This window comes from Canis lupus, chromosome 1 (assembly GCF_048164855.1).
Source record: "Canis lupus baileyi chromosome 1, mCanLup2.hap1, whole genome shotgun sequence".
NCBI classification, from domain to species: Eukaryota; Metazoa; Chordata; class Mammalia; order Carnivora; family Canidae; genus Canis; species Canis lupus.
The window spans coordinates 60,488,949-60,513,441 of NC_132838.1; the positions used below are offsets into that span (position 1 = coordinate 60,488,949).

Genomic DNA, 24,493 nt, shown 5'->3' on the forward strand with positions numbered 1-24,493 from the left:
CTTCCTATTCATGTTTTTAAGAAATTTTCTTTTAGGAGTAGATGTTAAATTTAATCAAATACTCTTTTTTAATGTATTGAAAATCATTTGAGTTTTTTCTTATTTAAGTTGCTAAAAATACTTTATCAATAAATTTGTATATGGAACCTAAATATTCCTGAAATAAATACAAAGGATATTAACTTCGAATATATAGCTGGATTTGATTAGTTAATTCTTATTTAGAATTTTGACTGATTATATTCATTATTCACATTAAAGTAGGCCCTAGTTCTACCATGGGATCAGAGTTGGGTACGGTAAGGAAGATATTGGGAGAATTTCATTGTGTACTTTGGTGTTTTTGAAGGCACAGAAGCAGGTGCCAGACTTTACTGTGGAAAATAGACTAGTAGAATTGCCAGTGTGTCAAAGTGAAGGAAATCTATACTTCTAGAGATTGTGAGGCTAAAATAGAGCTGTTGCTGGCCCATTGTGTGAATTAGGAAAAAATATCTCATGCTCCAGGCACATATAGTCCCATTCTGGGGTATACAGTTTGATGTCAAGGATGAGGACTTCTCAATTGTAGAGAGTGAATAGTACACAAAGTTTTGTGGCAGCTTTGGGCAAACATGCCAGGTTTTTATCAGGGCTAAGGAGACATTTCAGAAGAAAGCCCCACGAAAGATATTTTGTAAAGACCTCTGCAACTGTCTGCAAAGGGTAAGATAATCACCACAGAAGAGGAATGCTGGTTTGATAGAAAAAAAGAATGAAAAAAAAAATCATTATACTTAGTGATACAAAGTTTGTCCATAGCCTATGGATATGATTATGCAAGTTACATATGAAATTACCAGCCAATAGTTATAGAAAAGGAAACTAATTCTCGAAATAAAATGAAGACAAATGTATGCCACAGTGTGGGACAGGATATGGCATAGGAGAGGAAGGAAGGAAGGAAGGAAGGAAAGAAAGAAAGAAAGAAAGAAAGAAAGAAAGAAAGAAAGAAAGAAAGAAAGAAAGAAAGAAAGAAAGAAAGAAAGAAAGAAAGAAAGAAAGAAAGAAAGAAAGAAAGAAAGAAAGAAAGAAAGAAAGGAAGAAAGATAAAAGGAGGAAGGAAGAAAGAAATGCCCAAGGAGTGAATATGTCTCTTCCTATGTTCTAAGGACTCCCCACTCCCTTCCGATGGTAGTATTTTCTTGAATAGCCATTAACTTAGTTTTGTTCCAGGGAGAAAAAAAAAAAAAAAGGTCTCTTGGTTTTTAAGTTAGTATGTGATTTACAACTGCCCTCTGTGTGTTCAAAGAAAAAAAAAAAAGGCACAGTATATTACGTGGACACTCTGGAAGTCAACACTCCAAATTTGTTCCAGAGTATCTGATTTATGATAAAGCCTGTGGCACATTGATGCTGCATGACCCCATGTGAAGCTGCATTTGGTATTTGGACTGTGAGTAGAATTTCCTTCATTTCCAATAACATGAAACTCAGCAGTAAATCTTCACAAGATTATTGTAACTTGGACCAATTGGAAACTATCCTTAGGGTTTCCTGAGCAGTGTAGTGGCAAAAATTTCAAATCTTAGGTGATAAATAGTAAAAGAAAACTCCCCCTATTTTCCTTCCTGAAAAATTCTATACAAATGAAATGATGCTTTTTACCTCAGTGTCTAGTCTTTGGATCTTTATACAACCACCAAGAAATAAATGTTTTATTAAATGTCTAGAGTCTTGAATTTAAGTGGCTAGAATATCACTAAAAATAGATTAGTATATGTTGCCTAGGTGCAAAACTTTATATCAGAGATGAAAGGGAGGCAGAAATCCCTAAACTGTTGTAACTTGAAAAATGAAACAAATTTAACCTACTGCAAATGGGCCATGTGGATGTAAGAAAGGACATATTAATCAAACCTTACCAATTAAGGAGCTGGTACTTCCCTATTAAACTCTGAGATGAATTTCAAAAGCATGGCTTGATGGAATGGATATTTACGTTATTAAGATATCGTAGCAACGAATCTTTATTTGTTCTGAATGCTACATAGAGGTCAAGTTGAAAGTTCTCAGCTGATTACTATCATGACAATTAATAAAGATGATTTAGCTTGTCTGTTCGAACTCCTCTGAGAGCATCAGTATCTAGAGGTAGGAGATTCCAATGCTAAACAGTGATGTTTTCTGCTAAATACATGAGAGATAAATGAATTAAAGTATTGCTAATGATTCAACAAATAATTTCAAACTAATTTTAATTAATGTAAGAGCTCTTAGAATTTGTGAAATTTGAAGCTAAGGTCCTACCATTGTCTGCAGTGATTTTCAATTGTACTCTCTAAAGATGATATATCTCAGGATGTTATTTTATTCCAGTTTTTGCTCTGATTACTATTGCTACTTTCTAAAGTGCTGCAGATTTGGAATTTGAGGCTATGTACTTATTATCACTTATATAAACAGCTTGTAATGCTATTAATTTGTACTTTTCTGTTTTTCAATTACCAAATTAGCATTTATGGAGCATCTGCTCTTGAAACCCTATTTTAGGCTTCTCCCCTAGTCTTCCACATATCAGAACTCTTACTCCTCAGATCAGTCACCTAGAAGTCCTCCTTGATTCTTCTCATTTTCTCACAACTCAGATGCAAACCATTAGCGAGTCCTATCTTCTGGCTCTACTTTGAAAGTACATTAAAAATCCAACCACTTCTCTCTACCTCAACCCAAAGCACTCCCACCTCTTGCCTGGTCCATTGTAATATCTCCTGATTGGTCACCCAGCTCCCATTTTTTTGCAACATTGCTAGTATATTCGCTACATGGCAGCCACAGTAATCTTCTTAAAAGACAAATCAGATTATGTTACTCCCTTGCTCAAAACCTTCCATAAGCTTCTTGTCACATGAATATAAAATCTAAACTGCTTATCACAGCCCAGATTGGACTTCCATGATCTTCTCTTTCTAACCTCATCTTCCTTTGCCCCTTATGCACTCAGGTTCAGCCACACCATCCTTCTGATGTTCTTGGAGCTCACAGGGCTCATTACCACCTCAGGGCCTTTGCATTTTTGTTCTCTCTGCCTACAACATTCTTCTACCCAGATTTTTCAAGGTTTCCTTAATATATTCAGGTGTTTGCTTAAATGTTCCTTGGCCATTTCATCTTAAATAACCCTAATCTTTATTAGTTTTAATCCCTTAATCTAATCCCTTATACATGTGTTTTTATAGCACTTTTCCAGCTAAAGTTTTCATATGTGTTTGTTTGCTTGTTTAATCTTTGCTTTGCCCCACCTCCCACATGCACATTCAGTATAGCCCCATGGGAGCAGAGACTTTATCTTGTTCTCTACTGTATATCCTGTGTCTCGCAGGGCAATTGACACAGCAGACACTCAAAACATCGGGTGAGTGAAGGTATGAATTGGTACAGTAAAAAGGAAGGATAAATGGTGATGGAAAGGAGTTAACTAAAAGTCAAGGTACTTGTTGCCAGGAAATTTCAGGTCTAATCAGAGGAGAAAACCCACACCTATGCAAAAGAATATAAAGCATTACGGATTGAATGCATAATATTCAAGTAAGGCAGAGCAAAGCAGGACTGTTTATTATGTATATTACATGGAGCCATCTGTCTCCCTCCTGTTTCTTTTGCATTTCTCCATACTGCCTCATATGGTCTCTGAACATAAATGTTGACTATGACTAATTGATTATTTTTAAAAATATGCAAGTATGAGTAGAAAGTAATATTGAAAGTAAAACTAAAGTCAAGGCTTGAATTACTCTGAATTACCTGTGATTTTATTTTTCCATGCTTGATGACAAACATGCATGAATATGTATTGGCTTTTGTTTAGCTGCTGGATATATATCAGAACAAATTTTTATGGCGTGGTATAATATTTTCAAGATACTACGAGTTTAAAAATTTTTACTTAAAAAAAAAAACTCAATTCCCAGTGCTTTACTCTACTTTGCTGTATCTGTGATACTTACAAATTTTGGGAAATTAAGTTATACACTTTCCTGGAGAATCAAGTTTGTTGTAACTTGACTATATTTGTAGAGTGTAAGTGAAGAACACATAATTTGCTAAATTGATCATTGATTCAGAAAATTGTTGCTCACTGACTTGGGCGTAAAAACTTGAATAAAGTTCCAACACTCAAGAAGCTACCATGCTGTCATTTGTTAACTTCATGTTTTCAAACAGTTGAGAACTGTTGGATTCCAAGCACTGTCCCAGGCCTTGGGTATGCAGCTGTGAACAAGGCTGTCAAGGTCCCTCTAGTTAGAGAACTTAAGGTTCTGGGAAATAGAAATTGTATAGATGCTGACAGATGTGATTTTATATAAAGGAAGAGAACAGCACAGAATGGGAGCATATAATGAGGAAACCAACTTGAGCCTTCAGGGAAGGCTGAGGAATGGTATCGAGATTAGGCCCCGGAAGAAACTTTAGAGCAAAAGTGAGAGCAGGGGAGAAGGATGGACATGCAAACAAATCACCATAGTACAGTGTAATCAGAGGTTTGGTAAAAGAAAGAAAGTGAGTACAGGTTCTGCTGGTTGCATTGAAAAAAGAAAGATAAACAGTGTTGTTTGGCATCATCACAGCCTTGCACTAGAGGAGATGCCTGGGCCTCAGGAGTATGGATTTGCCAGATGGATAAGGGGGTAGGATTCAGCATGTGCACCATCTGAAGGTTGTAGCACAGTAGGAGAAAGTAAACAGGTGACATGACCCAGCCTCATGAAAAGTGAACCGGTGGAGTGAATTGGCCTAGGGAGGCTGGCTGGAATTCTTTTTGTCCACATGCTTGGCACTCTGACATTCAGAAAGGCGATTAACACTTGGGAAGAGTGCAGGGCAATGTTCTGGGCTGATCTGGCTTGAGAGTTGCCTGCAGCTAATTTGTGGTATGACAAAGTGCCATGGTCACTGCAGACCAGCCATTGACCTGGTGGCCATGCTGGCTAAATAATGGGTACAATTACATAACAGAGGATGGTCTTTTCTTCTAGATAGCACTGTACCTGGCCCTGGACAAGAAAACAGAAACTGAGCTAAAAGCTTTTCAAAATGTTTGGGAAGTACCTAAATGAACAAATTGTATTGTATAAATGTGGATGATGTTGGTGTTATGTAAGTGAGGATTAGGTTTTTTTTAAACATAAGAAATAAACATGAACCATTAAATTTCCCTTCAAGAAAGATAGCTTAAAAAATTGGTTAATAATCTGTTCAGTACTAATAAAGTAGACAATCCTCAAGAGATATATTTTTGGGGGGGCACCTGGATGCTCAGTGATTGAGCATCTGCCTTTGGCTCAGGTTGTGATTCCGGGGTCCTGGGATCGAGTCCCGCATTGGGCTCCTGGCAGGGAGCCTACTTCTCCCTCTGCGTGTGTCTCTGCCTCTCTCTGTGTCTCATGAACGAATGAATAAAATCTTTAAAAAAAAAAAGAGAGAGAGATGTATTTTTTCACAAATAACAAAATACATATCTAGTATTGACATCCATTTTTGTGAAAAAATACCGAATAGATTGAAGGAGAGAAATTCATGAAAACAACTTCAATTCTCTAAAGCAGTTTTTTGGTTTTTTCTTCAAGGATTTTATCTGCTTTAGAGAGAGTTGTTATTTTAAAGGGCTGTGATTTTCTCCGTGGTGCCCTGTTTTGAGAACATGGATTTACTTGGCTGTTCTATGCAATTGCTTGCCTTCTAGGGCTCTCTAAGTAACAGCATTTTTCATATATGCAAAAAGGAGGCAAGTGGGTTTGTGAGATGATGTCTTGTTTGATTAGCTGTATGAAAGCTGCCTTGTCATGAGAAATCTTAATTGTAATAATTCTTGAGCAGAACTTAGCGATGTCTTTTCGGCAATGCTACTATTTAAGGCTTTGCTTGTGCCCTAGCCAAACAGATGTGTTTATTTACATGTCTGATCTAAACAGGAAGACAAAAGGGCTCTGCCCACAGCCTCGTACTTCCTCTAATACAGATAAAAGGGGAGGAGAGATGCAAGCAGTTGGGGATCATGGAAATGAGAGAGGGAATGAAGAAAAGCCCTGTAGGTGTGAGTCAAACTGAGGCAGCTGTGCTTTCCCTCTGCGCTGGAACAGCTGCGTGGGGGCTGTAAAGAACCAGAGGAGAGCTAGCTGGTGGCACTGGCTTGGGGCGGGTGGTCTCCTTTCTCTTCCCTGAAAGGGCATAGATATATAATTGTCCCGCCTGTGCAAAGATGCTGCTGCTGGGGCACTTTGAATCCACGTCAGCTCAGGTGCATCTAAACACACAGAATGTCACTGTTGCAGGCTGTGGCCGCATACCAAGGGACACTAAGAGGCTGCTTACTCCTTAAATGTGGATGAAAAGCTTTGCAGGTAGAGAACCTGGAAATTTAGAGTAGATAAAATCAAGAAGTTAGAGTAATGAAGTAGACTTTAAAGGAATAAGCTGAGAGTGGTGGAACAGGGATGGGGGGGGGGGGTTCTCAACCCAGGGAGGAGCAGGCTGGGGACTTGCGGATTAAGCCACATGTGGCAGCAGGAAAATGAAGAGTTCTATTTTTCCTCCACTAAAATATTTTCTTTTCCTTCCCTTCCCTTCCCTTTCCTTTTTCCTTTCCTTTCCTCTTTCAATTTTATTTATTTGAGAGAGAGAGAGACAGAGAGAGAGAGAGAGAGCATGAGCTGAGAGGAAAGGCAGAGGGAGAGGGAGAAGCAGGTTCTTTCCCGAGCAGGGAGCAGGATTTGGGGCTTGATCCCAGGACTCTGGGATTATGACCTGAGCTGAAGGTGGGCCCCTAACCACCTCCTAGAACAAGTTTCTTAAAAATGTCCTACGGGGCACCAGGGTGGCTTTTGGTTGGTTGAGCATCTCTGATTCATGATCTCAGCTTAGGTCTTGATCTCACGGTTGTAAATTTGAGCCCCATGTTGGGCTCCACATTGGGCATGGAGGCTACTTAAAAAAAAAAACAAAAAAAAAAAAACAGTGTTCTGGATTGAGATTTTCCTCTTTTACTTCTTAATCTCTTCCCTTCATTTGTAACAACATTATACAATAATGAAAACCTTAAGCAGAAAGCAAAATCCAATAATTATAGTACCAGAGATGGCTTTGGAATTTGTCCCGTTTCTACACAGTGAAGGAAAGGGTGACAGCAGTTGTCACTGTTTCTTGAAAAAATATATTAGGTTATTATTCCTTTAGTCAGAGGTTAGAAAAGCAGAGGTTAAAACCACACACACACGCACACACACACACACACACACACACACACAACTACAGAAAAAATGTATCCTGTAGCTTTGTGCAACTTATCTTTTGATTCTAATTTGGGGCTCCTTATCAAATTTTGTTCCGTGAAAGTCATTATTTCAGGAAGTAAGGGGATAGCTTTACTGACGAGAATTAAAAGCACCAATTTTAGTGTGACTTTTCTATTTTTTTTTTTTGACTTTTTTTTTTTTTTGACTTTTCTTTAAGGGCATTGATCCTATGTATTTAAATGGCACCAGAAGCCAACTCTGAATTGTAGAATAAGAGTCAGCTGAGGTTTTTTTGTTTTGTTTTGTTTTGTTCTGTCTTTAATTGGATTGTTTACTTGCTAACATTAGGGCCAGGTTTTTCTGCTTAATTCTAAATATTTATGACATTATAGACAGTAAGAAAGGTAGGAGTACTCTGTACATTGGTGACGAGGCAGGGTTAAAAGCTGGAAAGTAAATATAACTTGTGCTTTTCATAACACACCTCGACAGGCCAAAGGCATGTTTGTGCATTGAATTGAATTGAATGGAGCACGTGCTGTGGATTTCTGAATTTCCCCAAAAATTATGTGTGCATTTTCTATATACATGTGAGTATGAATGTGTTTATTTGTGTCACTGTTGAAAACTGAAGTGGAGCCTGATTTTATTTAATAAGAGGATCCTAAATACAGATTTTGGGGACTGGAGTGAAACTGCATATTCATAAAACTCTATTTCCATCAGTAACGAAAAATGATTGTCCTTATTTCCACTTTTCCTTGCTTGGTCTTTGGAAAGGAAAGGGCTTAAGAGTGAGTAGCAGGAGGTGACAGGGTCAGGCTTTGTTAGCCTTTATATTTTTCCAGTGGCGAGGCTGCAGCGCCTACCATTACAGTTCTCCCAAGTGTTGGCAGTCATGAATCTATTTAGATGTTTAGTCGGAATAGTGTTTTTTTCAGAGGAAGTGTAGTTAAAATACGCGTTGCCTTCAGTTCCACCATGTTTGTTTTAAGTGTAAAAGTTTGTTCAAATATAGTAGGTGCTTTCTTGGTAAGCAAAGCATTCTAACATCTGAACTGTCTTGGTCTTTGGCTTGCTGTTCTGTTTACCAGCTGTGTGTGCCAGAAGCTGCCACTGGTCTCTAGTGATGGGAGCACTAGCACCCTGTCTCTTACCTGGTTATTTTTACAGCACAATCTTGTCCTTAAAGATAGTTATACCCGCTGATTCTTAGGCGAATGGGCAAGTTACCAAACACTCTAAATTGAAAAAGGGGAGGGAATGGAAACAGTAGTAGAAAGAAGGCAATTGTCCTGTTTTGGGAACCTCTCACACAGTGCCCTGTGGTCATTTCAAATGTTTGCATTTGTGCAGAGAGTAAACTGGTCTTTCTCTACCGGAATGTAAAAACATGGTTAAGTAGAAGAGTAAACAGTTGGTTGCACTAGGCTCTATTTTTATTTCTGAATTAAAACGAAATTGGTTTTTATCGCATGTAAGGGCTCTTTTCATTTTATTTTTTAAATCAAGTATTTTGACTGCTCTGAGCATAAACTGGAGAGTTTATCAAGAGAGTAATGACCTGCTATCCTTGGTTTAAACAAAATAGACCCCTAGGAACAGTCATATAGGAAGATAACACTGCCTCCATGTTTCCCCCCTCATCTTAGATGATATGTTCAGTGGGAGTTCAGTAGAAAGGTGTAGAATTTCCTAGGTTGTCTATAAACTTGTTGATTTGATGTATTGGAAATGATAATTTACCTCTTCATCTCAGTTCTGAACTTTTCCTATTTAGCTCAGCAAGCTGGGTCCGTTTCATTTTCTTACCCTACACAAGTGAGAAAATAGATTTGGAAATTACCTGAGCACTCTGGGCTATTTCAAAGATCAAGAAAGAGAATTTGGTTTCCATTTCTCATGAGTGATATATAACATTTGGAAAGCAGGAAAATGATAATTGAATATGGACATAACTAATTAAAATATTATATTCAGGACTGAGATTGAAATGTAGCTAAGGAGAAAAATCCTACAGATGCTTAGAATCTGTGAGGCTTCTAAATTAGCTGAATCCCCAATGAATCTTCATTATTGACTAGAGGAAATTATGTGGTATTCTCTTTCTTTGCAAGGCTTGAAAATTTATTGAATTGATACTAAAAGCTTGCAGAAGGTAAGGGAACCTTCTCAGAGGCAATTATGCTGCATTTTGCTACTGAAATCTAAGTTTTTCCCATGTGTGACAGAATTTTAAATGAAACTAAGGCAAACAAAATGTTAAAATAGATCATCATAGTCTTGTTTAGAATTAGTGCATACTCACAGGGTTTGAGAATGGTAGTTGAATATAGATGTCTCCGAATATGGCTTATCTGCCAAATGACAGATGGTCCAGAGTCAGAAGAGAAAGGCTAAAGAAGATGTAGTCGAGGGTAAGGCTAGTTCTGGAAAGAGCTGAGCAGCTGTTTGGTGGTTGTATTAACACTGATCATTAGTACAGTCTCTTTTTCATTCTGCCACTTTCATTTGTTATTTTTTTCACTTTTGTGATGATTCAACAAGGCTATTTATTAGAAAGGATGATATCTGCATAAAGGTTCATTGAGTGAAAATATTCTGAAAGTTATAGGCTAAATTAAAGAGGTTTTTTTTTTTTTTGATTGAGGGATAACTAATGCTTTGTATCACACATTAGTTAAAAAAACATTTGAAAATTGATTTTTTTATCCTTCAAAATACTGTGAAGACACGTCATTGTGTTTTTCTACTAGAATTCAATTAAAAGGGGCTCCAGAGAGATAAGGAAGCCAAAGAAACTTCATCATGTGGAGCTCATGAATTGTCAATTATGACCTTTTAATTTACCAAGTATTTATCTGTTTATTGTTTAAGTCCGCTTTATTGACTTAAACAACAAAATGCACTCTTTGTAAGTGCACATTAATGGACTTTGACAAATTTAAAGCCCCATGAAACACCATCATCATCAAGATACAAAGCACGTCCATCACCTTCAAAAGTTCTCTTATGTCCCTTCCCACTCAACCCATGCTACCTTGGTTTAGGTAACCACTGATTCGCTTCCTATATTAGAGTTTCATATTAAATGGAATCATACAGTATGTACACTTTTGTTTGTAGCTCCTTTCACTTGAAGTGCTATGTATATTCATTTAAGTTTTGTGTTTCAATAGATTATTTCTTTCCTTTTGATGACTAGTATTTCATTGTATAAATATGCCACAATTTTCCTACCTTAAATTTTGAGTTGGTTTAGCCATTTGAATAAAGCTGTTTCAATGTTTGTTTGTAGTCTTTGTGGAGGCATATGTTTTTATTTCTCTTGGGTGAATCCCTAGAAGTAAATTGTTGGGTTATATGGCAAGGCAAGTGCATACTTAGGTTTATTCTAAACTACTAAATTGTTTTCCCAAGAAACTGTATAATTTTACATTTTTTCCAGCAATATATGTGATTTCCAGCTATTCTATATTCTTGTCAAGACTTGGCATTGTCAGTTTTTTTTTAAATTGCCATTGAAATGGGTGTGCAGTGTTTGTGTAATTGTACACAAAAACATATATAGTTCAAATCTTTGCCATTTTCTTATTGGCTTGTCTTATTGAATTGGTAACAAGTCATTTTCAGATATATGTATTATGTGAATATTTTTTCCCAGTTAACTTGATTTATTTCTTAATAATGTTTTTTGAAGAGCGGAATTTTATTTTCTTAAAGATTTATATATTTATTTGAGAGAGAGAGAGAGAAGATGAGCAGGGAAGGGTGGGGGGAGAGAGAGACGGAGAAGCAGACTCTTCACACAGCAGGGAGCCTGATGCAGGATTTGATCCCAGGACCCTGGGATCATGACCTGAGCCGAAGGCAGACAATCAACTGAGTCACCTTGGTGCCCAAAGAGCAGAAATTTTAAATTTTGACAATGTTTATATATTTTTTCTTATATGGTTCATATTTTTGTGTTGAGATACTGATCTTAATTAATTCTACCACCATATGTACTCAGTGATCCAAAACAGAAACTTGATCATCCTTGACTCACCTCTTTTTTCACAGTATCTGTTGATCTTACTTTCTAAATATCTTCAGACTTTATCTACTTTCCTCAGTTCTGTTCATCTAGTCCAGACAATCATCCTCTCATGCCTGGATTGCTATAATAGTGTTCTTAGGTGATCTTTCAGAAATATTAACCTGAACACAATATTTGTTGCTTAAAACCCACCAGTGGATCCCTAGTGTTTTTAGAATAAAGTATAAACTTTTAAATATGGCTCCTAATGCTCTGTATATACTTACATTTCCAATTTCCTCTTTTCCCACTTTCTTTCATTATCCCATCTCTATGTACAATGTTCAGCTCTTTATCCACAATGATCTATTATCATTTCCTTAACAACTCTAAGCTTTTTCTTCATCGCATATCTATTTTCTACTCACTTTACGTGAGTCTAAGTAGGAATTCTTCTTTTTTGGAGTCATTTCCTCATGGCCAGGCTGGATTATATGGCTCTGCCTGTGTTCTCCATTTAGCAGGGACTATAGATAGACAACTAATGAAGTGATGATATATTTCAAGAAAGTGGGATTAGTCTATGCAAAGGATCTGACAAAAAGAACACTTTCAGGTGGGGAGTATATTTTATGCTTCAAAATCATCCTTTATGATATATAACTTTGTAAATTACTCCAGGACACACTCCATGCACTGCATTCCACACACTGAATCCAGAACAAGGATTATTAATGGTTTCAGTGGCCTCAACCAAGGCCAGTGGGTAAAGTGAGCAGAGGCCCTTAGGGGGCAGCAGAGGACCACATACCAAGAAAGTCATGGGCGGGGCAACTGTGTAAGCAAAGGGACCTCTTTGTGTCACTAGCCAAGAGGGTAAACTATTTGTCTTTCTGTTCCTCAATACTAAATAAGGATAGAAGCTAATGGAGTTGAAGTGTAGAAACTCACAAATTCAAATGCCTACAGGGATGTGACAAGAAACGGACTTCAGGGAATGAGACCAGTGTAAGACAAAGTCTGATTAAGGGTCTGCTACCAACTTGAGAATACATCCTTCACCTGGAAGCATATAAATGCCCACAAATGGATGAAACACGCTTTGTTAACCAATCAGCTTGCAACATTTCTGCACACATGCTGCAAATCTATCACCCTAGCGTGGCCGACTACACTGAGCCACATAAGGGAACTCCATTTGAAGATGGGAAAATCTCCCTGATATCTGCAGGGAGAGCTAGAACCAGGGTTAGAACAAAGAGGAAATGAGGACTGAGCTGAGGTCCTTGTGGAGTCAGTTAGGTGTTTGATGATGATGTGAGGGAATGAATATTTATTAGACATCTATGTGTATTAAGAAATGCACACACAATATTAGAAGTAACAGTGTTGTTTATTGGGAACTTACATTGGATCGAGCACTTTATTGGGTATTTTACACAGTTTGATTCTCAGAACAACATGATAAGTATTATTTTTTCCCCCCATTTAACCAACAAGGAAATGGAGGCTTCAATTTGTTTGAAGTCAGGGCTGCCTGAGAGAGAAAGAGAGACAGAGAGAGAGAGAGACAGAGACAGAGAATGTGTATAGGGGCAAACATTTTTTCCTGGGCCCCTGTCTATTAAAACAATTTGAGACATCTTAAATAACTTGGAAACAATCCACTAGCCAGGCTGCTCTAAACCAGGCTTTTCATGTGGCTCCTGAAGGAAATGTAAGAGTGGGAAACTTTTCTAGGTTCTTTAGTGGGTATAATGATTTAATTGACATAAGACAGATTTACAGGAGAAAAATGTATGTATAGAAGCCCCATTAAAATATGAGACTCCCCAGATGTCAGGTACTTGAGGCTTATATACCATCCAGAATTAAGGAGAAAGAGGTATAGTTCAGGGGCTTCAAAGGGGAGGAAGACAATTCACAGGAAGATGAGAAAAGCAAATGTTTGGTGAACAAGGTTTGCCATGCCACGCAGATAAGTTTTTCTGATATTAAAAAGTTATTTCTGGTAGTAGGTCTCTTCTGGTACAGGCCTTCTATCCAAATTCTTTTAGGCAGTGAAGTCGGGTGGGGGAGGGGCAGTTAATGTCTCTTCCTGAGGCTGCTGGGCGGTGATTGTCCTCAGCCCAGAATAATCCATTTACCAAAGTGGCACATTTTGGGGTGATGTATTCTGCTCCCCCTTAGAAATAATAGGCATGAGTCCTGGGGCTCTTTGTGGCATTTGGTTAGCCCCACATGTAAGAGATGGGATGAAGTTGTAGGTGTAAGGTTGGAAGGCCCCTGAAAGGGAGGAACAGGCTGGAGGTGGGTGGTCTGGTGGTAGGAGCTTCTGGTGAATAGAATCCATGTGGATTGCTTTGGGTATAGGGCACCCTTCCTGGAAGACTCTAGTTCCAGGCACTCTATTAGATATTTTAAGGAACAATACAATTGATCCTTGCAAAACACAGGTTTGAATTTCACGGGCCCTCTATGTGCATTTTTTTTTTGATAAAATAGGTTACAGTTCTGTAAATTATTTTCTCTTCCTTATGATTTTCTTAATATTTTCTTTCCTCTAGCTTACTTTATAGTAAGAACACACTGTTTAGTACATATAGCATACAAGTTTAGTACACGTGTATTAATTGACTGCTTATGTTACTAGTATGGCTTCCTGTCAACAGTAGACTATTAGTAAGTAAGTTTTGGGGGATTCAAAAGTTATATTGGACTTTTGACTGCAAGGGGCAGTGGGCAGTGCCCCAACCTCTGCACTGTTCAGGGCCAGTTGTGCTCTGAAGAGTAAGGTTGCCTATGTGTGGCCCAGGGGAGGGGTCCTGCTTGCTGAGTTTAAGAGCAGCACTGCCCAAAATGACTTAGCTAGTAAGGATTACAATCCAAGTCTTTACCCAGAAGAGCATCATTTACAAGCCAGTGTTAGATTAAACTTTCAAGAAAGCAAAAATCATCCCAACTCTGCCTCTATTTTGTCTTCTGTCCTGGCCAGGACATTAGTAGGACCTATATAGTCTAACCACATTTTTCTTCTTTTTCTTCTCCTCTTCCTCCTCCTCTTCTTCCTTCTTCTTCTGTCTCCTCCTTCTTCATCATCACCATTATTTTAAATTTATGATATATTGAGGATGGACAACTTTATAAAATATAATAAAAATGTCCTAGCAATATCAAACTTCTATAAAAGGTTTTAAATATTATCTTTCAGTTTCTTTATTGAGCCACACTGGTCTACACTCCCACTTTACTAGCCTTGGTCTAACCCAGTGTCAAGAATTTCTTCCATCCACTTAGGATTCCTAATTGTCTTGTTTCTATAATTTGATATTGAAATAAATAAATGTATACATACGCCTGGCAAAGAATTCAACATGACAACTCATTAATCTACATCCAGGTAGGTGAGAGTTAGAGAACCTATGGACTTTGGATGGAACTGTCTATACTTTTTAATCTCTTTACCATGTAATTGAGACATTTTGAAGATTTTGGTTTAATATTTGTGATAGAGGTGATTAAGATCTATAAAGGATTGGAGATTGATAGGTTTCAGTGATTTATGTTTTAAAGTTTGACTTCTTATCCTCACACAAATCTCCAGATGTGGATCATTAACTTCATCACGTACATATAAGAATATTTTTGTAGTTTTCATTTGAGTGACTTTTCCTGGTTATATCTGGTTGGATGGGGTATGAGATACCATTTATGGAAAAAGAAAATTAATATTGTGGTGGATGTGTCTACCAGATTTTACATCTCTCCATTCATGTAATCATTTATATGAAACTTCCTTTAGTGGGCAACAACTCACAGTTGAGGGAGTTTGTCTATAATAAACCACTTGGCTTATGTTACATCAAATTAGATCAGATCAATTTCCTTTATTTTTAATTCCTTCCACACCACATCAGAATTCTCCTTAAATGAGATGCCTGTAAACAGATCTGGCTCCTTAAGGGTGATAAAAAGGTATGAACATAAATCTCAAATTGTTTTTTGAGAAAGGAGATTTTTCTTTTATGAAAGAAGATTTTCCTTTTGTGAACAATCAATTGAGAAATGACAGAAGCTAGCTCTACAAACTAGATTTAAGGGAATATTTGAAGAGCAAAAAGTAAATATCCAAGATATAATATTTATAATTTTGATAAATTAATGTATATATTTTTGAGCCTGAAAGCTTGGTAGGTCCTTATCTTAACTTTTGAAGGAAAAGATGCTGCTACTTCATAGAAAGTATAGAAAAACCATGTTTTATTTGGAAAAGAAATGAGTCTAAGTGAGTATTACAATATTGAAAGGCCTCCTGTGGGTATACCACTTTATAACACTGATTTTCTGCAAGCATATATCAGCTCACATTAATGGGCATATACCTAGGTGTGCCATCTGTTACAGTTTTAGACGCCAGAAAACATTTCTATGGGTTTTTTTGAATCGTACTAGTTCAGAGACTGTGATACTTCATAAACTTGCTGACCAGACAAGAGCTTGAGTTTACCTCCTAATATATCATTTTATTTTTCCATTTCAAGCATTACCTGAAATCTTCCCATCCTTGAAATCTTTATAGGAATTATTACTTTATTTCTCATTTGGAATTTTCATTATACTTCCATTCATCTAATGATCTTTCTTGTGTATGTGTATTCTTTCTCCACATAATTATTGGACATAAAAACTAGATGATAAGTGGGGGGTTGAATGGCTAAATCTACTTTTTTTGGTCAGAGAAACAAATGTAATCACCCAGGAAATAGGGTAAAGTCTGAGAAAGATCAGATTATTTAAATTGATTTCCACCAAGGTAAAATTGCGCGGTAAAATACTACATTGGTGATTGAATGCATAGAGTATGAAGTGACCGATTAGAGATTATAATTTTTGATGTCAAATGTTGACATGCACTTGATATGTATGGTAAAAGGAGAAAGATAAGGAAAGTCTTATAGCTCAGTAACCCATGAAATCCTTAGGCTAGCAGACTTATCAAGACATATTAAATATTAAACAATTCTCAAATATTTTTTTTTCAGACAACTCAATGATCAACTCAGGAAAAGCAGCAAACATGAAAATTCTATGGCTGAGGCCATATTGCACATCCTTGGTGGACTGTTAAGAAGAGAAAAGAAAATCTGTGGTATGTGTGAATCAACTGATATTTTAAGCACAAATGTTTTTCTTCTTTAGAAAACAAGGTCAATATATTAATGTTGATATTCATGCACAAAAATGGGTCAGCTGATATTTTAAAAAATCTTTTTTGCTTTGTTTTGCTCTTTCCCTAAGGTCACTGACCAGACACTGGACAGGTAATATACTAAGACTCTAAATATCTACAAAGGCAGTCTTATTTGTTCTACGTAGAAATTTCTGAGAAGGCCCTGAGTCTGATAGAATATATACCATAGGGTAAGCATTCAGTTCATATGTGGTAACAACGATGGATTTGGGGCCAAATATATTTTGAGAACTGGAGTTTTATTAAGTGCTTATTTCAGGCAAGATGCTAAGCATTCCACATAGATTTTTAAAAGTTCAATGTTAGACTAGTCCTGTAAGATACACATTATTATCCTTTCAGATATTACAACAAAACAAAATGGGGGGAAAACCCAAAAAAAGAACCCGAGAGTTAGTGGTATTGGGCACGATTGCAGCTCTAAAGTGGAATCCTGGAATCCTGGTTTGAACTAAGGCATTCCTACCCTAGAGCTCACTCTCTTAGGCAATCACTCCATTATACTGCCTTGCCATCTAATGTTCCAGTGATGTAGTAATAGCATCGAAGAGGTAATTTAAAGGAAGGACTGACTTCCAGAAAGAGGGCTATCAAAGAAAATACACAGTGTGGAACATTTTGCTGTGGCAGCAGGAAGTCTTGATTTCACAGAATATGTCTTGTTAGATGCCAGTTTAATTAGCACCATCCTCTTGGGTCTCGATGTAGTTGTTAACTCTCTCTACCATGGGAATGACCTTGAAAATTGTATTTGTCTCATGCAGCTGGCAATGCACTCTAACAAAATACTATATAGCAGGTAAGTTGCTTCCTACATGTTTTATGCCATTTTCAAAGCACAGAAATGAACCGAGTATGCTGAGAAGTAACGTGGTATAAGAAGGCAGGCAGATGGTTTCATTTAGCTGTAACCTAAGTGACATGTTCAATATCAAGATGTTTAAGTAGGTATGCTTAGACTGATTCTCTGTCACAGTCTTTCCTCTTTATGAAACGGAGTGTGACTAGTTCTTAGGAGCCTACTAGAGAACAAGGAAATTTTAGTCAATGATTTATCATGGTGCTCATTTCAGAATGCAGTGGAGGCTCACCTTGTTGTCTGCCTGGAGCAGGGAATAGATTCTCCCTCTGTGTAACTGGCCTACTTTGCTGTTCCCCACACAGTCTTCAGCAGAGGTGTTATATGACTTCCAGAAGTTAAGGACCATGTTTGTCAGACACCAGGTGTGTACCTTAAATTATTTCTTATAGGTAGAAATTATTTCTTGTTGTTTGAAATATTTAGAACAGCTATACAGTACTATAGAGTAATGCTATGTGCTTCATAGAAAAGTTTGGAAAAGTAAATTTCAGAATTCTTAAATTCTTAAATTTTAGTTCATTTCTAGCCATTGTCAAGCAGAGATCTGGCTCTTTAGTTTAGAATACCTCAGTAAGTATCCCCAAATTTTTATGATTTTTCTGTTTTTTACAGTCTAGGAATACTCTAGCAGATTTGACATTCACCAGAATTCTTCTTTCGATTTTTTTCCACCCAATTTATATATTTTGCTATATTTTACTCTGAACCGTTAATGCTCTCTAAATTGTAGGAATATTGTCTTTATCTTGCCCTCACCCTGTTATTTTTATTATTGCAGCTCACAAATTAGTTGTATAATGTGTTGACAGTTTAATTATTATTATTGTGCCTTAAAGGTTGGATTAAACCCAAGAGATCAGAATATTTAAAAAAGAAAAAGTCATTCTGAGCTTCTTGTTATCTTGTTTGCTCTGTCACAATGTGCACAGAGGCAGAACCATGCTAACTAGAATAGGATCAAAATCAGCCATGTCTGCAGAACAATTTCAGCTTCTGTGATATTTTAAGTTTTATTTATTATTTTTATGCCGTAATAGCATCTGATGTTTTCTTTAGGAACAGAAGAAAAACCCATATATTTTTATCTTAAGCAGTAGCTGCCTTTCAGACCTATTTTTTTAATCAAATTTGTAGCATGGGTGTCAAACTAAATTGTTTTTTACTTCAACACTCCAATGTTTTGTATATTAGAGGTAACTTCCATGCACTAGAAGCTATTTCCTTCACTGACTTCTTCTCTTCCTGACAAGCATCTATCTCTTTAGCACTTAGTGCCCACTGGTGAATTTTACTTGGTTTTGGATGAAGAGCTGGAAAAACCAATTATCTCAGCCTCACACATTTCCACGATCAGGGATCAGTTATGTGCTTTAATCGTGGTGTCATGTAATGTCCACATTGCTTCTTGCTTTGAGCTGAATCGCTGCAACTATCTCACTTTGACTGCTCTTGAAAATGTATCCACATCTGTCTGTTTTCATTGTCTAATTCCTGGGCATAGACGGCATATTGGTGACTGAGTAGTATGATGAAGGGAACATAAAAAATTTGGTATCAGAAAAAAAAAGTGGGTGTCAGAAAGTCTGACTTTAGTGCTGACTCTATCAGTTATTAGATGCCCATTTGATGCTGGGCATGATGCTGATCCTCTCTGAGCTCCATCAGCTTCAATGAAAAAATGTAGTTTATTAAAGTAATATTTTAAAGGATGTCTATATCATATATTTTATGTTATATATTCTATAGTTACATATAACTATATGTAAATATATTGTAATTATGTAACATGAATTATTACACGTTACACATATTATATATTGTATATATTGTATATATTTTATATGTGATATATATTTTATTATATAGACCTTGTTTATCTTTTTAGTTTCATCCAAATTTGAGGTGCTTGATCCCATATGAGTTAGGGCATTCCGCTCCTTTGTTTTTTTGTTTGATAGTGTCTGAAATCATTCCTATTTTGCTATTAAAGCAGAGACAAGGAACGTCAGCAATCCCTTGTCTGATTAGTCACTGACCCTGACCTACCAGTTGGTATTAGGGAAAATACCTGCATCCCCAAAACTAGTAGTTTCCCCAGACTAAAGAGATTTTCACTTTAGATTCAAAATATTCCAAGAACAGCTTCTGAATATTGTGTTTAATATTTTGGTGATACAGGTCTAAATGTCATATTGATACAATGACTAAAATATCCTGGTAGCCCCAGAAAGACAAAATTAATTATATATGGCCCATCAGCAAAGGCTCCATATTTTCCTTAGCTCTAGTAGGTTTGTAGGATTATGTCAGTCATAGCTGGGGTGAAAATAGGAAATGGTGAAAAGTCCACTGCAGTAAAAGCATAGAATTATTTCTGGGTTGAGTTAAAAAAATTATCTGGGGAGGGATATGATTCTTTTGATTTTGAAAGCTCAATATTATGATGATAGTTTAAGTTTTATTTATTAACTATATCACCAATAAAGATAATTTTTTTGACATATGAATATAAATATTAGCAAAGATTTTGATGAAATATTAGAAATGGGAAAATTGTCACTATACAACTGAATGTAAAATTTCTTGAAAATGTATTTATAAAATACTTTGAATTGATTAATAGTAAGGGAAATTTTAAGCATATCACTAGCGTAATAAACTATTTTATATTTAGTTCTTTTGTACTTCTTACCATACTTAAGATAAATTTTTTTTTATCTAGGTGTAATGTAATGATTTTGGTCCCTATTCCCTTCCCCCACAACAAACACACTCTTTGACTTAGAATAGCATCTGTACTCACTTGTACTCAACAGTTGGACTGCTGAATTTCATAGATTGAGAAGTCTGATATGAAGCAAGTGGGTTTTAAATTTTACTGGCATCATGCAAAGGGAAGTCTTCTTTATCCACTTTTATGATTAGAAAAAATTCAAGGAAACAATGTGGATTGCTTGTAAGGAAGCAAGGAGTATTGATTGAAGACTAGAGACTTGGATTTAGAGGACAAGTGAGATGTTCACTGAACTAATTTGAATAAAGGCTGTTGAAGGACTGAACTAGGGTAGTGAAGACCAAAGAGGCATTTTTGGTATAGACTGAATAAGATTTGAGAACAGATTTTTAGGGATTGAAGAGTTAGAGAAGTTGAGGAAAGCTCTGAAGTGTCTAGCTTGGGTGACTGGTTAATGGTGATGCTGTTAACTTGAGTACGGAAAAAAGAATAAGCTGAAACCGTCTGTTGAAAAATGAAGTGTGTGGGGCAGCCTCGGTGGCTCAGTGGTTTAGCGCCACCTTTAGCCGGGCATGATCCTGGGGACCCGGGATGGAGTCCCACATTGGGCTCCCTGCATGGAGCCTCCTTCTCCCTCTGCCTGTGTCTCTGCCTCTATCTCTCTCTGTGTGTCTCTCATGAATAAATAAAATCTATAAAAAATATTTTTTAAAAAGAAAAATGAAGTGTGTAAGGGTGAATTTAGAGGTTGAGAAAACTGACAAAAATGTGGAATAGGCTCTCTGGTAAAAGAGATGGTAGTAAAAAAGATGAATAAAAATCATATTTAACCTCAATGAAGTCACAGCTGAGGCTAGAATTCATGGACTGATACTGACATTCAAGTTTTCAATGCCTCCTCATTGGCTACAACAGCGGTTTTCACTAATTTCCCATCCTGAAATGCAAGAGGGACAATATTCACATCTTAAATATAATCCAGTGAAGCTTTGGCATACACAAAACTGGCTTTATAAATGTAAAATCACCCATTAACTAGCTATAATTCCACCACTTTGTTACTAAGTATCTAAGTGAATGAATGTGATATTATAATAGCGATAACTTTATATGAGCTCTATTTTATTTTTTAGTAATTTTATTTCAGTTTTGATAGTTGTAACTATTCTTTGTGTAAATTACTTGTAATATGCCTCTCGACTAATCTTAACACTGAAATTTAGAACTAGTCTATATAAGATAATTGTCCAATTTGTTGGTCCAGCAAATGAGGCTTTCCGCAATTAGACCCTCAAATTTTATTTTCCAAGATGGTTATTAGAACGCCTCTTACCCATATGGATTTCTAGAACTTTTTCACTTGAACTAGAGTTTATTTCTTCTTCCCTAGAATCTGAGTTTATTTATGATTTGCTGGCAACCAGTAGAATGCAGTAGAATCAACAATGCATGCCTTCTGAGGCTACATCAAAAAAAGAAAATGCAGCTTCCACATTGTTCATCAGAACATCAGTGTGGAACTCCAAGCCATCATATAAATAATCCCAACTGCCCTGAAGTTACCATGCTATAAAGAAGTCCAAACTAGTTTATAGGTAGAGAACACGGAGAAGCCCTAAGACCACATAAAGAAAAAGATGTTGGCTAGTCTCCAGCTGCAACAGCTGCCAGTATTCTCACTCTGGAGGGTCTGATTGTGATCATGTGAGAACTCAAATCATAACTATCCAGCTGAGCCTTTTCCAAATCCCTAATCTGCAGAAACCATGGCAGACAATAAAATGATTTTGGGGGTTTTAAAATTTTGAGGCATTTGCTTCGTGACAGTATGTGCAATGTGCAATTTTCAATGTGTGAAATTTTGGATCTGGAAGTAGGGTTCTATCGAAACACCAAAACTTGTGTCATTAGATTGGGGACAAGTTATCAGTAGATAGAAGGGGCTTGAGGAGACTGTGAAGGAAGCCTGAAAGGTCTTGAGCAGTGAAGCCAAAGGAACTCAGGAAGACTGTCAGAGGAGGGCTAAAGCAATGAGGAAGATGTCACTGAGTGCTGGGGAGAAGGAGACCCTAGTTATATAATGAATGAAAACTAAAAGGACTCTTGCTTATGTTAGCATAGAAAAGGGGAAATAGACCAAATGAACTTTCTGATGCAGCTAAGGATATTTCCAGGCATGGTCCTGAAGGTGCCACCAAGCCTCTTCTAGCTACTAATAATGAAATGAGAGAGGAGAGAAGTGTGTTAAAGAACACATTATTCAGTTTTAAAATGGAATTTAGAAGACATGTAAAATGTCTAGAAGGTTTTTTTCAGACAGTAAAGGATTCTCCAGGTAAGAAAGGATCTCAACACAAAGATCAAATCCAGGTTAGGAATAAGAACCTTTGTTAAGACCTTAGAATGATTTAAGACAGAGCAACATTAGAAACTTTTGCATGGACATGATGACTTCTATATATCTGAAGGGCATGCTTCATAGATCCTTTTAATTCAACACTAAGGCTTCCAAGACTCTTCAGGGTTTTATCTGACAGTTACAGGAAGGCCACAGTGGATCGAGGATTGTCTTGAGGAGATTATTGATACTACTTGGCCAATAGTAGCTCTCTTTTCAGACTGACCTCTTTATCCCTTTTAACAATCTCTGTTACTCTGAGAGTGTACTTGTTTTGACAACATCGTGTCTCTGGCTCATTTTGAGTTGTCCCGCCTACATAGATTGAATCAGTTGTTCCACAGGAAGACAGCTTCTAGTGGATTGAGTCTAGAAGCTACTGATTGAGTATTGTATACGTTGCCTTATATGAGCATTTGAGATAGGATAGGATAGGATGACAAAAGCTACAGGTTTCCTTTTTATCTTGCCAGAAACATTTTTTCCCCCAGAAGCCAGAATCTTTTCTTAAAAAATTGCATTGATATTTCTAATTCAAGTCTTTCTTTTATTTCTTATACTGCTAAAATGGCTTTCATTTTTTTCAATGCTACATTGCACCATCATACCAATTGTTATGTGTACAGATTAATCTTCATCTATCAGTAGATGCTTAGGTTGTTTTGATATCTTGGCTATCATAAATAATGCTGTGATTAACATAGGGATACAAATATCTTTTTGAATTAGTGTTTTTGTTTTCTTTGGGTAAATACTGAGTAGTGGTATTTCTGGATTGTGTGGTATTTCTATTTTTAACTTTTTTGACAAAACTTCCTACTGGTTTCCACAGTGGTTGCATCAATTTACATTCCACCAGCAGTGCATGGGGGCTCCTTTTTCTCCACATCCTTAGCAACACTTGCTATTTCTTGTCTCTTTTGATAATAACCATTTTGCCAGGTGTGAGGTGATAGCTCATTGTGGGTCTGACTTGTGTTTCCCTGATGATTAGTGGTGTTGAGCATATTTTCATGTCTCTGTCAGCTCTCTGTATGTCTTTGGAAAAATGTCTATTCAGGCCTTCTGCTCATTTTTAAAACAGATTGTTTGTTTTAATGTTGAGTTGTATAGTCTTAAAAACAATATATTTTGGATATTAACCCCTTATCAGATATGTCATCTGTGAATAACTTCTCCCATGTAGTTGGCTGCCTTTTCACTTTGTTGATGGTTTCCTTTGCTCTGCAAAAGCTTGTTATTTTGCTGTAGTCTAAATAGTTTATTTTTGCTTTTGTTTCCCTTGCTTGAGGAAACATATCCATGAATGTATTTCTAAGGCCAATGTTCAAGAAATTACTGCCTATGTTTTCTTTTAGGAGTTTTATGGTTTCAGGTCTCACATGTAGGTCTTTAATCCATTTTGAGTTTATTTTGTGTATGGTATAAGGAAGTAGTCCAATTTCATACATATGCATGTAACTGTCCAGTTTTCCCAAAACCATTTGTTGACGAGACTGTCTTTTCCCTATTGTGTATTCTTGCCTCCTTTGTTGTAGATTAATTAACCATATAGGCATGAGTTTCCTTCTCTTTCTTTCTTTCTTTCTTTCTTTCTTTCTTTCTTTCTTTCTTTCTTTCTTTCTTCTTTCTTTCTTTCTCTTTCTTTCTTTCTTTCTTTCTTTCTTTCTTTCTTTCTTTCTTTTTTTTTTTTTTCTCTTGTCTTATTCTTTTTCTTTTCAAGTGCATGTGTGTGGCAGGGAAGGGCAAAAGGAAAGGGAGAGAGAGGGTCTTAAGCAGGTCCCATACACAGAGCAGAGCCTGATGTGGGGCTTAATCTTATGACCCTGAGATCATGACCTGAGCTGAAATTGAGAGTCAAATGCTTAACTGACTGCCCACCCAGGCATCCCAGTGTGTTTATTTGTAGGATCTCAATCCTGTTCCATTAATCTACAAGTCTATTTTTGTGACAGTACC

General features: G+C 36.7%; 1 long non-coding RNA gene across 1 annotated transcript in view; it reads left to right on the plus strand.

The window, feature by feature from the left end:
• The window catches only part of LOC140636639 (uncharacterized), a 255,522-nt gene extending 237,764 nt beyond the window's left edge, over positions 1–17,758 (plus strand). Inside the window, exons 5-6 of the long non-coding RNA XR_012033868.1 lie at positions 16,332–16,438; positions 17,614–17,758. This is a non-coding gene — a long non-coding RNA (uncharacterized lncRNA). The remainder of the gene's footprint in view (positions 1–16,331; positions 16,439–17,613) is intronic.
• The last annotated feature ends 6,735 nt before the right edge of the window (positions 17,759–24,493 follow it).